This window comes from Urocampus carinirostris, chromosome 12 (genome assembly GCF_059441175.1).
Source record: "Urocampus carinirostris isolate Australia breed hairy pipefish chromosome 12, RoL_Ucar_1.0, whole genome shotgun sequence".
NCBI lineage: Eukaryota > Metazoa > Chordata > Actinopteri > Syngnathiformes > Syngnathidae > Urocampus > Urocampus carinirostris.
The window spans coordinates 41,781,638-41,794,046 of NC_142360.1; the positions used below are offsets into that span (position 1 = coordinate 41,781,638).

Below are 12,409 nucleotides of genomic sequence, written 5' to 3' on the forward strand. Positions count from 1 at the left end.
TCTGTTTTGAAGCACTCATTTTCCCATGTAGTACCTCATTCTTTTTTCAAAATGCCTGGTTTTGACCCGATGCCGTTTTGCAGTATGCTAGCAAAACCATATATGATGTTCCCGGTTCATAGCATAAAACGTGGCACGTACTTTTGTCGACATTTTGTAGTATCGTGCGCTCGCTCGCCGACGAAGTATATATATTTATATCCAGAACAGGATCAGGACCCAATCGCGTGACGTTCTAACACGAGCCTTTTATTTGACGGGAAACGGGGAGTCGCGCACGTTAGGCGGCAGTCTGGCGCGGAAAGACGGGAAGACGGACGAGAACGATTACGACGGCCCGAGTCGAAATCGGACGGACGGGGCCGATACCGGACGGGAAGCGACGGAGGGGATGTCGAAAATGAACGGGAGAAACTCAACGGGAACGAAAACGGGAGAAAATAACAAACGGGACGAAAACGGACGGAAACTCAACCGGAACCCGAAATTAAACGGGACAACGATGAACGGGAACACTACCGGACCGGAGATATCACTGGAAAACGGGACAGAGTCGGAGCCCGCGTCTATATATATATATTTGAAGTCGTAGTAGTATTCATGGCCAAAATAGTTCAAAGCGCAGCCACACTTGCCAGACTTAAACCTATCTGGAGGGACAATAAAACGGCATATCTTCCTCTTTGCTCGCGAGACTCGGACTCTCACGGCAGAACCGGAAAAGAAGATCCGGGCCTCGGAGATGCCGTCGTACAGGAACCTTCTCGTCACATCGAACCGAAACGTCCGAGGGCGCGTCGGACCCGACCGAGAACTCTCCTCGAATTCTGCAGCGGCACGATCCGGTCACGAGACCGTCGAGACCGAGCGAGATCATTTCCCGGGGCATATTCTCAGGGGGCGGAAGAAGAACCGGGACCGCGACACGGAGGAAGGGACGGGCCAGGGACGGGCCGGGGAGCGCCAACGGCGGAGAAAACTGTCCTCTCGACCGGCCACGCGAGCTCAAGCGACAAGCGTTTTATTCGCCGGGAGAAATCTTCTCGATCGACTTGACGGATTACGAAGCCCGGCGGGCCCCGCGGGGCTCCTGGGCCGTAGGTTGCGCACCGCAATCTTGGAAAAAGTCCCAGTACGGAGTAGCACGCGGCAAAGAACAACGAGAGGGTCGGGATCTTTGTCTTGTCCCGAGTGGAGGAAGACCGCGTTTCAAAGAGGAAGGATTTGCTTCTGCTTGGACCCGACGGGAGTTTTAATGGTCGGGGGGGTCGGGGGGGTTCGGGTTCTACGGCCCGCGAGAGGAGAAGAGGGGGGCCGCGTTCCGTCTCCGAGTGCCTTCCAATCCAAATACAGGAGAGGAGTCCGACTGTTCTTGCGAAGAGAGAGAGAGAGAGAGAGAGAGAGAAAGAGAGAGAGGGGACAAGAGAAAGAGAGAGGGAGAGAGAAAGAGAGAGAGAGGAGAGAGAGAGAAAGAAAATAAATGGAGCAAGAGAGAGAGAGATGAAATACAAAAAAAAGGTGAGAGGGAGAGAACACAGGAGAGAGAGAAAAAAGAGAGAGATATATATAAAAATAGCTAAAGAGAGAGAGAGAGAAAGAGAGAGGAAGAGAGAGAGAGAGAGTGTAATGAAATACAAAAAAGGCAGAGAGAGAGAGAGAAAAGAGATGGAGAAAGAGAGAGAGATGAAATACAAAAAAGGGGGGGAGAGACCACAAGAGAGAGAAAAAAGAGTGAGAGAGAGAGAGAGAGAAAAAGACTTGTTTTAACGAAGCAAACTAAGGAGAGTCTTTCCCTGCTCAGGAGTTTCTTTCCTTTTGGAGAGACCTCGCGGACCATGGCCCCCGACCCCACCGTTGACAAACCCCTGAAGAAGAAGAGCGCTAAAAGACGGAAAAGAATAGCAAAGAAAGCGGCTCACCCGTCGCGCTGCTGCAGCCGCGGCTCCTGTCCGAGCTCGATAGCGAGTTTGACGGCAACGTGCCGGTCCCGTGGCCCCGGGGGGGCTACCCAGACTTTGAGGAGTCGGTCGGACCCTCCCCCGAAATTCCTCTTTTAAGGCCGTCCCCCCGGTTCCCCTCCGACTCCGCGTCCTCCCTTTGACCCACTTTCCCTCACCTGATCCTCACTAAAGTGTCAAATTTCTTGGGCAAAACGGCCGCCGGGGAGAACATCTGTACGATTCATTGACCGCCGCGTCGTTTTTCTGACTTTGGTAAACAGGAAACATGATTTAGGTCGGAGACTCAAATGGAGCCAGATCGCTAGCTAAATGAGTAAAAAAGCTGGGTAGAAAGCTAAATGCTAGCTAGCTAGAAAAGAGGCCAAAAAGCTAAATGCTAGAAAGGAGGCCAAAATGGAGCTTGATCACTGGGATGAAATGGGAGCTAGGTGTCTCGCCAGCTAGCCCGCTAAAAAGCGTCGAATGTAGCAAAAGTCGAAGGCCCCCCCTCCCCCGAATGAGGCCCACTACCGCATTTCTCAAATAACAATCCACGGAGCTCTTTCTACGCGATTTTCCGGTTACCGACCAGTACTGGTGATTCGACCGACGCGATCCAGAACCCTTCGACTAGGAAATCGCAATGACTTGTCACCGGTGAGCTCTTTTCATAAGGGATCGGCAGATATCTCACGCTGTCTTTAGGGGGCGCCCTGACCTCACCCACTAGGATGCCCGTACCTGTCCTTCGCTCTCCTTCCTTTATTGACTATCGTGAAGGCTTTCCACGAGGGCTGGCAAAGCCTCGGCTCGCGGGCCCCACGCCGCTCTTCTCGTGAGTGCGTACGGCTCGGAGATGAAAACGGTGTCTCGCTACCGGCGATGCTCATCGGACCGACCGGGGTCATCCTCGATAGTTCTCGGGGGTCCGCCCTGCCGTATAAAGAGCAGACTCTCGGACACTTCTGGGAAAAAAAGCCACCGAACCAACTTTAAACACCCTGGAGCGTGCGCGTCGTCGCGAACGTGCGGCCGTTTGTAAGTAGTCGCTAGCAGATAGCCGTTAGCATCTACTCGTCAGCATCCACCCGCCTTTCCTTACAGCACTAGGGGGCGACGGGCGAGGCGGAACCCTGACTCAAAGAAAAAGAAAGGGGGAGAGAGAGAAATCAAGTTTTTTTCTTGTTCTCTCTTTTTCTGTCTTTTTCTCCCACCTTCTTATGCTTCTCTCTCCCTGTCTCTCCTTCCCTTCTCTTTTTTTTCTCTTGTCTCTCTCTCTTCCCCCCTTTTGTCTACCTCCCTCTCTTTATTTTTTTCTGTCTTGGTCCCTCTCTTTCTTTCTTTCTTTCTTTTTATCTGCTAGTCCGGCCTTCTGGCCCCCGCGAGAGTCGTTTTTCCGAGCACGCGGCCCCCGAGCTCAAAGGAGTCGGACGGCCTGGAACCCTCTCCTGCGAAGACCCCAGACTCCCGCCTCGCATTGCCGGAGCTCGTCCTCTTCCTCGGATCGCCCCGTTCCGAGACCCGCCACTTCTCGGGTCCGCTCTTAAAGGTACCCCCGAACCTCTTCTCTCAAGTTCTCCTCCCGGGCAGTTGCGGTCCCCCCTTTCTTTTGTAGATCCGGTCCCCCGACGTCCTGCTTGGGGGTCCGCCCGACACCTCCGGAGCCAAATCCAAAATGGCCGCCTGGCTTCCCCCCCGCCCCCCGCAGCCTGAAAAAGTTTTCCCCGACGTCACCTTGGAACTGTGGAAATCTTTTTGGGTCCGTTTTGATTTTTTGGCGCTCGCGGCCGCCGTTGATGTCTTGTGACGGTCGGCCGCAGCCGGGCTTGGCGCCGCGCCCGCCTACTTTTTGGCGAGGCGCCCGCCCGCCATTGGCCGCCTGCCCGCCCGCGTCAAGCCACGCCCACTCGCGCCAGTCCCCTCCGGCGCTCGTCGGCCTCGATTCCTCCTGGGACCGACCGGTCTCGGCCACTCGGGGGCGCCGCTTGCCAATCCCGACATGCGGAAAGAGAAAGGGGGACCGACAAATAAGGGGTGTCCGGCCTACGGTCCGAGGGCCGGATCCGGCCCGCCGACACATGGGATCCAGCCCGCCGACGCGACGCCGGGAAAAAAAAGAACTGAAGTTTAAAATCTGTCCATTTGATGGCGCCAAAACCTCTCCCAAAACAAGTGAGATTGTATTTTCTTTCTCTAACTCTTTCGCTCTTTTCTGTCTGTTGTCCTTTATCTTTATTTTCCTCTCTTGTTTTTCTTTCTCTCCTTTCCTTTCTCTTGCTTTTCTCTGTCTCTTCTTTTTTAATTTTTGTTTTTCTCCTCATTTTTCTTTCTCTCACTTTCTCTCTCTCTCTCTTGCTTGTCTCTCTTTTCCTTACTCTCTCTCTTCTCTGTCTCTTCTTTTTCTCTCTTGTTTTTCCTTTCTCTTTCTTTCTTGTCCCTCCCTCTCCCTCTTTTAATTTTTTTGCTGTTTTTTTCTCCGAGACCCGTCGGACACCTCTGACCCGTGATTTTGCGTTCTATTTTGTTTTTTTCTCGGCGTATTTTGTGCGGCGTCTCCCGCGTCGCGGAAAGCCAAAGCCGTCCGATCGGCCGCCGCCCCGACGACGTCATCGGCACGCGCCGCAAAATCCAGCGCCGAGGACAAAACGCACCCAAATGTACCAGGGAAATAAACAGACCGAATTCGGCGGGAAATCCGGTCCGGATGACAAAAGTCGAGAGAAAATACGTCCGTCCCGACCGACACACGGGAGGTATCCGTCCTCGTTTGTTAGCCGCGTTGCTAGCCGCGGCGCTAACGGGCGTGGGGGGGTGGCTGGTGGGGCTAATGTTAAAGCTCATCCCGAAATGATGCAAATGAGCCGTCCAAACGATGGCGCTCGCTAAGGTCCCCGCTAATGTTCGGCCGATCGTGAAAGGCCGAGACTCCCTGCGAGAAATACCGGGGGGGTGAGAGTACGAAGAGGGGGGGGAGGGGGTCTCCGTCACAAGCGCCGCTCCGACATGATCCCGTTTCCGCCCGGTTACTCGCTTTTCCGCACCAACGACGGGGCGCTCGCTCGCCCCGCATTCTTTTCGCTTCGACTCACCGAAGCCGTCACCGGCCGGATTAGCGTCAGCGACGAGGGTTAGCGCGCCGGAGCGAACGTGCCGACCGCGACGCGTTCGCCGGCGAAGAACGCCGTGCAAAGGTGAAGTCGCCCGAAGCTGTTTTAACCACAAAGCGCGCGCGTCCGATGCAAACGCTCCAAAGGCCGGCGAGGAGGTTGCGAATGCCACGGCCGAGCGCTAAAAAACGGACGTTCCGATCGTGTCGAGCCGAAGCGTCGGCTATAACGGTCCGCTTTTTTCCCGGGACGACGGAGTTACCTCGGACCGAGAATCCGCATCCGGGATCAGAACCCTCGTCGCGCTTCGCAACAAGGTGGCGGTGGGAATCGGATCCTTCCTCGGATCTCGACGGTGAACTTTGAAAAAGCGGCGCTCGTCGGGGATTCGGAATCACCCGGATCGAATCCTTCTCGTCGTTCGTTTCGATCGTTTTTGTCACGGAGCGGAAACGGAGACGGGACCCGATGGCGTTCGTCAGGCTTTATTTAGAAAAGGGATAGGGCTCGCGTGCGCGATCCGGCAATCGTCGGTCACGAGTAGAAGATCTCTTCGAACGCGGGAGCGGCGCTTCCGTGTCGGGCGAAAGCGATGTCGAGAGTGAGGAAAAAACAGGTCGATGGCCGGGACGGAGGAGCAAAAACGTAAACGGGTTCGGAAAAAGGTCGGCGACGGGAATCGGACGGCGAACGCGGCGGGATAGAATCGCGAGTCCCGAAAGCTGGCCTATTTAAACCCCGTCCTCTCGCTCTCCTTTTGTCAGCCCGCAAACGAACTTCTCCGTTTTTCGTTCCCGTCACGTTTCTCCCGTTTATTTTCGTTATCCCGATTCGTTATCGGTCCCGTCGGTCTCCGGCTTCCCGTCTTCCGCGCCGGACCGGCTTCCTGACGCGCGTGACTCCCCGTTTCCCGTAAAATAAAAGGCTCGGGTGAGAACGTCACGCGATCGGGTCCCGATCTGTTCTGGTTCCGACAAAAAAATAAGAAATATATCGTAAAATCAAAACAATATCAGGATTAAAAATATAGTCTTTTAAAAACAATATAGTTAGAAATAATCTAAAATAGAGTCAAATAAAAATCAATTCAAGACTAGAAAAAGATGTCCGATACAGTAACGGTGGAGGGTGTCCCCCCGCCCACTGCCCCGAGACCGCCGGGACGGGCTCCGGCTCCCCCGCGACCCTACTGAGGATAAGCGCCGCGGATCACGGACGGATGGACGGAGAGTCATCGGACGAGCGGGATGTTTTACGTACAACTTTTCTCAGAGTAACAGGGTGGAGGGTACTTGTACCACGGCACAGGCGTCAAAGAGGCGGCCCGCGGGCCGGGTCAGGCCCGCTAAGGGGATTGAATCCGGCCCGCGAGACAACACTCAGAGAAGCGCAAGAGAAAAACAAGCTGCAGGTTGAAATAGGTCCACTTGATTATGCCAAAGCCAGGTGCCTCCCACAAAGACACTTGGATTTACTTATTTCTCTCTTTTTCTTTTCTCCCCCTTTTCTCCCACTTTCTGTCTCTGTCTCTTTCACTCTCTGTGTCTCTCTTTTTTCTCTTCCTTTGTTGCTTTTTGTCTCTTTCTCTCTCTGTGTCTTTTAACCTCTTTTGCTCTCACTTCCTTTTCTCTTTTCTCACCTTCTGTCTTTCTATTTCTCTTTGGACTTTTTTCTTTCTCTCCCTTTCTTTCCCCCTCTCTCACGACTTTTTATCTTTTGTTTCTCAAGCTCTCTCCCTCTTTCTTTCTTTGTCCCGCCCTCTCTCCTTTTCCCTCCCTCTTTCTCTTTTTTCTTTCTCTCTCTTTTTCTTTCTCTTTCATCTACCCGTCCGGCCCCCGAGAGAATGTTTATTCGATGGTGCGGCCCCCGAGTTCAAACCAGTCGGACACCCCTGTACTACGACCCGCATACGTGTCAGTGCACTAGAGGGCGCACTTTAGTCAAAATCAAGTAGGGATCCCGTTTTGTCACCAAATCGGCGCGGACCGGAACGGCAGCCAATAACGGGAACGAGGGAGGGACCCCGAGGGGCCCCCGGGCTAAGACGCTGTCCGTCGCGGGAGTTAGCACTCGCAGCGACGCGCTAGCGTAAAGTGCCGGCTCCTCTCGGCACCTCCGGCGTCACGGCATACCGGTCGGACGGCCAGCAGCTGCCGAGCGAGGCCGGCACGCCGCCAGGGCCTGCTGCCAGGACCCCCTCCTACCGCCAAGTCTTCGGGGTGTGAAGCGATGGCGCGCCAGCGCTCCGCCGCGGCGTGGGAGAGAGCCTTCTTCGGGGAAGGTGGCCAGAACGGTCGGTCCGGTGATGCTTAAGGACTCGAGGGCACCGTTTCAATTGGGCCAATTAGTGCGGAGGATGAAACCCCCCCACCCCAGGTGGGGGCCGCCTGCTTGAGGGGAGAAGGTAGCGAAGGCCGGCCTAGGGGACCGATTTCAAAGCACGGCCCGTTTTGTGTTTTTCCTCTTGCGCTTCTCTCGGCGTTATCTCGGGACCGGAGTAAAACCCTGGGCGGACGCGATCCGGCCCGACGCCGGACAGCCCGGATCCCGTCTGACCCTAGGCCGCCGGTTTAAGGGAAGAGCCCGCTCGTCCGGCGAGCGGACCACGACGCTAATGGCGCGGCCGCCGTCGCCCGGCTGCGGTGGGCGTGGCCCGCCCCTCTTTTCAGGTCACGCGCCGGCGGCTGACGGCGCCCAGGGTGGCGGGCGCATCCAGGCGGCGCTAAAGGTCAAGCGGCGGCACGCTCACGCTAGCGGAAGGCTTCGTCCGGCGTGAGCGAGCCGGCGCTCAGTCACGCCTTGAAACCCAAAGAACAAAAGCCAAAAGGCCAGCTCAAAAGGCCGGAAAGGCAAACGGGGACCGTGGCAAAGAAAAGGAAAACCGAACAAGTAGACGCTCCAAATGAGGAGAGAAGACAACCATTACAGTCAATAAATAAACACACGCACACACAACTATCTCTAGACAAACATTGCTGAGAGAAGTGCAAGAAAGGCGCAACTCAGAAAGCACTCCATTTTCTTTTATATGGATGTTTTCAACCTTCTCTTTCTTTTCTCTCCCTCTCTCTCTCTTTTTTGCTTTTTTCTCACTCTCCGTCCCTCTTTCTTTCTATTTATTTTCTTTCCTTTCCTGTCTCTTTCTCTTACTTCTCACTTTGTTTTTTCACTCTTATGCTCAATCTCTCACTCTTTCTTACTCTCATCCTTCATCTTTTTTGAGCGTTCTCTTTCTCTTCCTCCACCCCGTCTTTCTTTTTTGCGTTTTCTCACTCTCTGTCCCTCTTTCTTTCTATTTATTTTCTTTCCTTTCCTGTCCCTTTCTTTTAAATCTCAATGTCTTTTGTTTTACTCTTATGGTCTTTCTCTCGCTATTTCTTTCTCTCATTTCTCATCTTTTTGAGCATTCTTTTTTTTCTTCCTTCACTCTCTCTTTCTTTTTTGCTTGTTTCTCACTCTCTCTCATTCTCTCTCTGTCCCTCTTTCTTTTTATTTATTTTCTTTGCTTTTGTGTTTCTTTCTCTTAGTTCTTTTTTTTTTACTCCTATCTCTTTCTTTCGCTCTTTCTTTATTTCTCTCTTTCAGTCACTTTCCCCTCTCTTTGCCTTATTGACTCTCTTTCTCCCTCAGTATCTCTTTCGAACCGTCTCCCTGACTGACTTTGATTTTTCCAAAGCCCGTTGAACGCCGGCGTCTTTCTTTCTTTGGGCTTCAGCGGCATCGGAGATCCGTTATCCCCGGTGGAAGGCGTTCGGCGAGCCCTCTTCCGCCCGCGGCCTTCGGGGCTCGGCGTCCGCCGAAACTATTAGCGTCTGCTTATGCAAAGGAGACGCTAAATGTCAAATTAGCATAGCGGCGCAGACGGCCCATTTGCATAGGGCCCGTCAGCGACCCTAACCCCCCCCCGTCAGCGACCCCCGTCACGGCCGACGTCGCTGATGGAGGGCGACGGAGCGGACGTCGGCCTGACGGACGGACGGACGCTCGCCGGCCGCTGGGCCGAGTGGGGGGGAGGGAGGGTCGGGGGGGCGCCACCCGCGTTATGCTAAGGAGGCCGCTGGTCCCACGGAAGACCCCCGGGCCTCCCGTCATCCTCCGTCACCCTCCGACGCTTCGGCGCCGCTTACTGACCGTCCCTGCGCCCATCAAACATACATGAAGGGGGGGGGGGGGTCGTCCAGATGCCGGCCCGCTCCCCTCACTTGAAAACTTTTCATTTATTCATTGGGTTTCTCTGCCCGCACCTGGAAAATAAAGGGGGGGGGGGTGTAAGGTGGGCCGTCCCCCGGCGCATCTATGAGCGGGGGTCCGTTTTCAGGTGAGAGAATTTTGGCATGGCCACTGAACCTGAAGCCCCCTCCTCACATTCCTCACTCCCGAACATTCCTCGTTTCCAGCAGATTCCGGCAGCGTCCATTCTTGCCAGGCAAATATTTGGACGAGCGCGTGAGCCAGGTGAAGACCCTTGAAGACCCCCTCCCACTATTTATGCTCCTTGTCCATTTTGGAGCCCTTATTTGGCTCCCGCGGAGTTTTGGCAGTCCGCCGGAGCCCAGTCAAGACCCCCACCTCACATTCCCCCCCCCCGCCCTCGCGTTCCCGGCGGCGCTCCTCCAAACCCACCCGCCCCCCTCCCCCATGCAAAGCCATCCGCATGCAAATGCGACATATTGCGGCACTTACGGCCCGGCAGGCCCCGCCGGGGGGCCACCGGGGGGATCCGACACGATCCTTTCTTTATCCTCTCTTCAAAAGATTCGATCGAAAATGTCTCATTTCCTCGCCCTCCCGTAGCTTTTAGATCAGGGGATGCGGTCGGCGGAGCTCTTTGAGACGCGTTTGTCACGGACCGGGAACGGAGACGAGAGTCGGCTTTATTTCAAAGGAGGAAAGGACTCGCACCCGCCGCCCCACGATCGTCGGTCACGGGTAGCGGATAGCGGGAACGCGGAAGCGGCGCTTCCGTGTCGAGCGAAGGCGATCCCGAGAGCGGGGAAAACGGGTCGACGGCCGGGGCGGGGGAGCAAAACAGAAACGGGTCCGGAAAAGAGGTCGGCGACGGGAATCGGACCAAAAACGGGGCCGGATAGAGTCGGAGAGTCGCAAAAGCTTGCCTAGCGCGTGGCGTCGCTTCGCAGACGATCGGACGAGGGTTGTCGGGAAGGCGGGGACTCGGACTCGGGTGCCCCGCGTCGCTCGTCGCGACACGGTGATGATGAAGGGCCGAACGAGAAACAGGACTTGACTTTGGCTCCTTTTTTGTTTTCAATCGTTCTGAATTGTTTGTTTTCTCAAGCGGGACGGACGGACGGACGCACGGACGGACGCACGGGATTGCTCGCTCGTTTTTTGGGTCAATCGTTTTTCATTTTTGGGGTTCGGGTTCGGGTCGCGTCAAATGCTGATTTTGGTCATTCTTTGCTGGCATTAGAGACTAGCATTAGCAACGCGCTTGACTTTCCAAATCCTGTCACTCGCTAAGCTATGATTAGCAACTCGCATTAGCGTCGCGCATTTAGTGCTAAGCTGTTCACTTGCGGTTCGGGGGCCACACGCTGCCGCTGCGGCACCTTAGCGCGTGGCTTCTCTTAAGGGGCCCGCATCGCAGCCGCGTTAGCATTAGCATTAGCGACTCGCGTTAGCGACCGGCAGTTCGCTTCGTTCGCTCTCGCCGGCCGCGTTAACGTTCTCGACCGACGTAAGCGACAATCCTTTAGGGGTTAGCCGTTAGCTTTAGCGGAGACGTCGTGCGATTCCTCGATTTTCCAGTTTGCTGATTTTTCTGGGGAAGAAAAAAAAAGAAAAGGAAAGAACAAAAAAAGAAAGGAAAATCGGAAAAACTCCATCTGCCACCAAGATGGCCGACGTTTCGGGAAGCAGATTGACGAGCGTGTTTGACATCTGCTGGGGGGGGCGTGGGGGGGTTGCAGGGGGGGGGGGGCGACATACGTCTGGTGAAGCCGCCCCCGGCAGGAATTTGACATTGAAGAAGACCCAAGGTCGTTACGGGATTCGGCCATTTTGGAGCACCGGCGGCGGCGGCGGAGTCGGCTGTGGGCCGATCGCATTAATTATGCAAATGAGGCTATTCAAATGAGGGGGGCGGGGTTTCATCCTATTGTTTGGACAAACAAGGTTCTAAGAGAAGGCTCCGGGCAGGGGAGGCACGCCGATACCCTGCCTCACCCGTCCTCGCCCGCATCTCCTATTTAAAAGGGATGGACGGGTTCCCGGGGCCCTGGCTTCCCTCGACGAGATGGCCGAACCCGGTGAGAAATAAAAGACGGGAAGAGAGGAAGAAAGGGAGAAAGAAAGGGCACAAGAGGAGCAAATAAAGAGAAAGAGAAAAGAAAGGGAGAAAAAAGAAAGAGAATAAGACAGAATGAGATGAAGAGAAATTGAAAGAAAGAGTGTCAAAGAAAAAGAGTGAGAAAGAGACAGAAAAAGAGACAAAATGGAAAAAAAAGAGCAAGGGAGGGTGAGAGAGATAAAAAGGGAGAGATATAAAGAGAGTGAGTGAGAGAGAGAGGGATAAAAGGGACAAAGTGACAGAAAAGATAAAGGGACAGAAAGAAAGAAAGAAAAAAAAAGGATAGAAAAAGAAGAGATAGAAATTCCGCTCCGGCGGCTTCGTGACATGTTGCTCGGCTTTGGTGACCTCCGTCGGACGTAATCCGAATTGCGAGTCGTTTTACTCTTGCGCTTCTTTTGGCGTCGTCTCACGAGCCGAACTATTTTGCAAATCTCCATTCGTGCGCGCGTCCGCGTTTGTACGCGACTTCTAGGCCCGGAAACGGCCGAAGCCGGTTTTGGTGTAAATGTACACGGTTGTTGGAGTGTTTTGAACTAGGTTTGGTGTTAAAGTACTAAATACCCAGAAAATACATAAACATCTGCTGAGGTAAGGGGTCTCACTCCAAGCAGCCCACTCCAATCTTCTATCAGCCTGGCAATCCTGGGCTATTTGCTCTTTATTTCTCAAATATTTCGGTCCTGGTATTTGGATATTATGGTACTCGTGTACTATTATATCCGTGGTATTTGTGTAGTAGTATTTTTGCAGTGTTTCAGGAGTAATACTGCGGATGTTTCTTTGGAGTACCGCTGTAGTATCACAGTGAGTTTATTTGTAGAACCTCTTTATTCTTCTTTTCGTATTTCTGTAGTCGTATATTTGATGTTGTACTACGTTTGTAGCGTTTCTGTAGTATTTTGGTCCTCTTTTACTCCAGGACCGCTATCACTGTAGCTGGAAGACCGCAGTTATCTTTTTCAAAGATTCGGTGAGCAAAACGCGGGCCGCGGGCCCCGGCCGGGTCCTCCCGGTCGGGGTCCTCCTGGTCGGCGTCCAGCGGCGACGTC

The 12,409-nt window shown here is 54.2% G+C and overlaps 1 protein-coding gene across 1 annotated transcript in view; it reads right to left on the reverse strand.

Annotated features, from left to right (window-relative positions):
- frem1b (Fras1 related extracellular matrix 1b) overlaps positions 1 to 2,031 on the reverse strand; it is a 32,546-nt gene extending 30,515 nt beyond the window's left edge. Inside the window, exon 1 of the mRNA XM_088349819.1 lies at positions 1,920 to 2,031. The gene's annotated coding sequence lies outside the window, so the exon portion shown is untranslated. The remainder of the gene's footprint in view (positions 1 to 1,919) is intronic.
- Between the last annotated feature and the right edge of the window lie 10,378 nt (positions 2,032 to 12,409).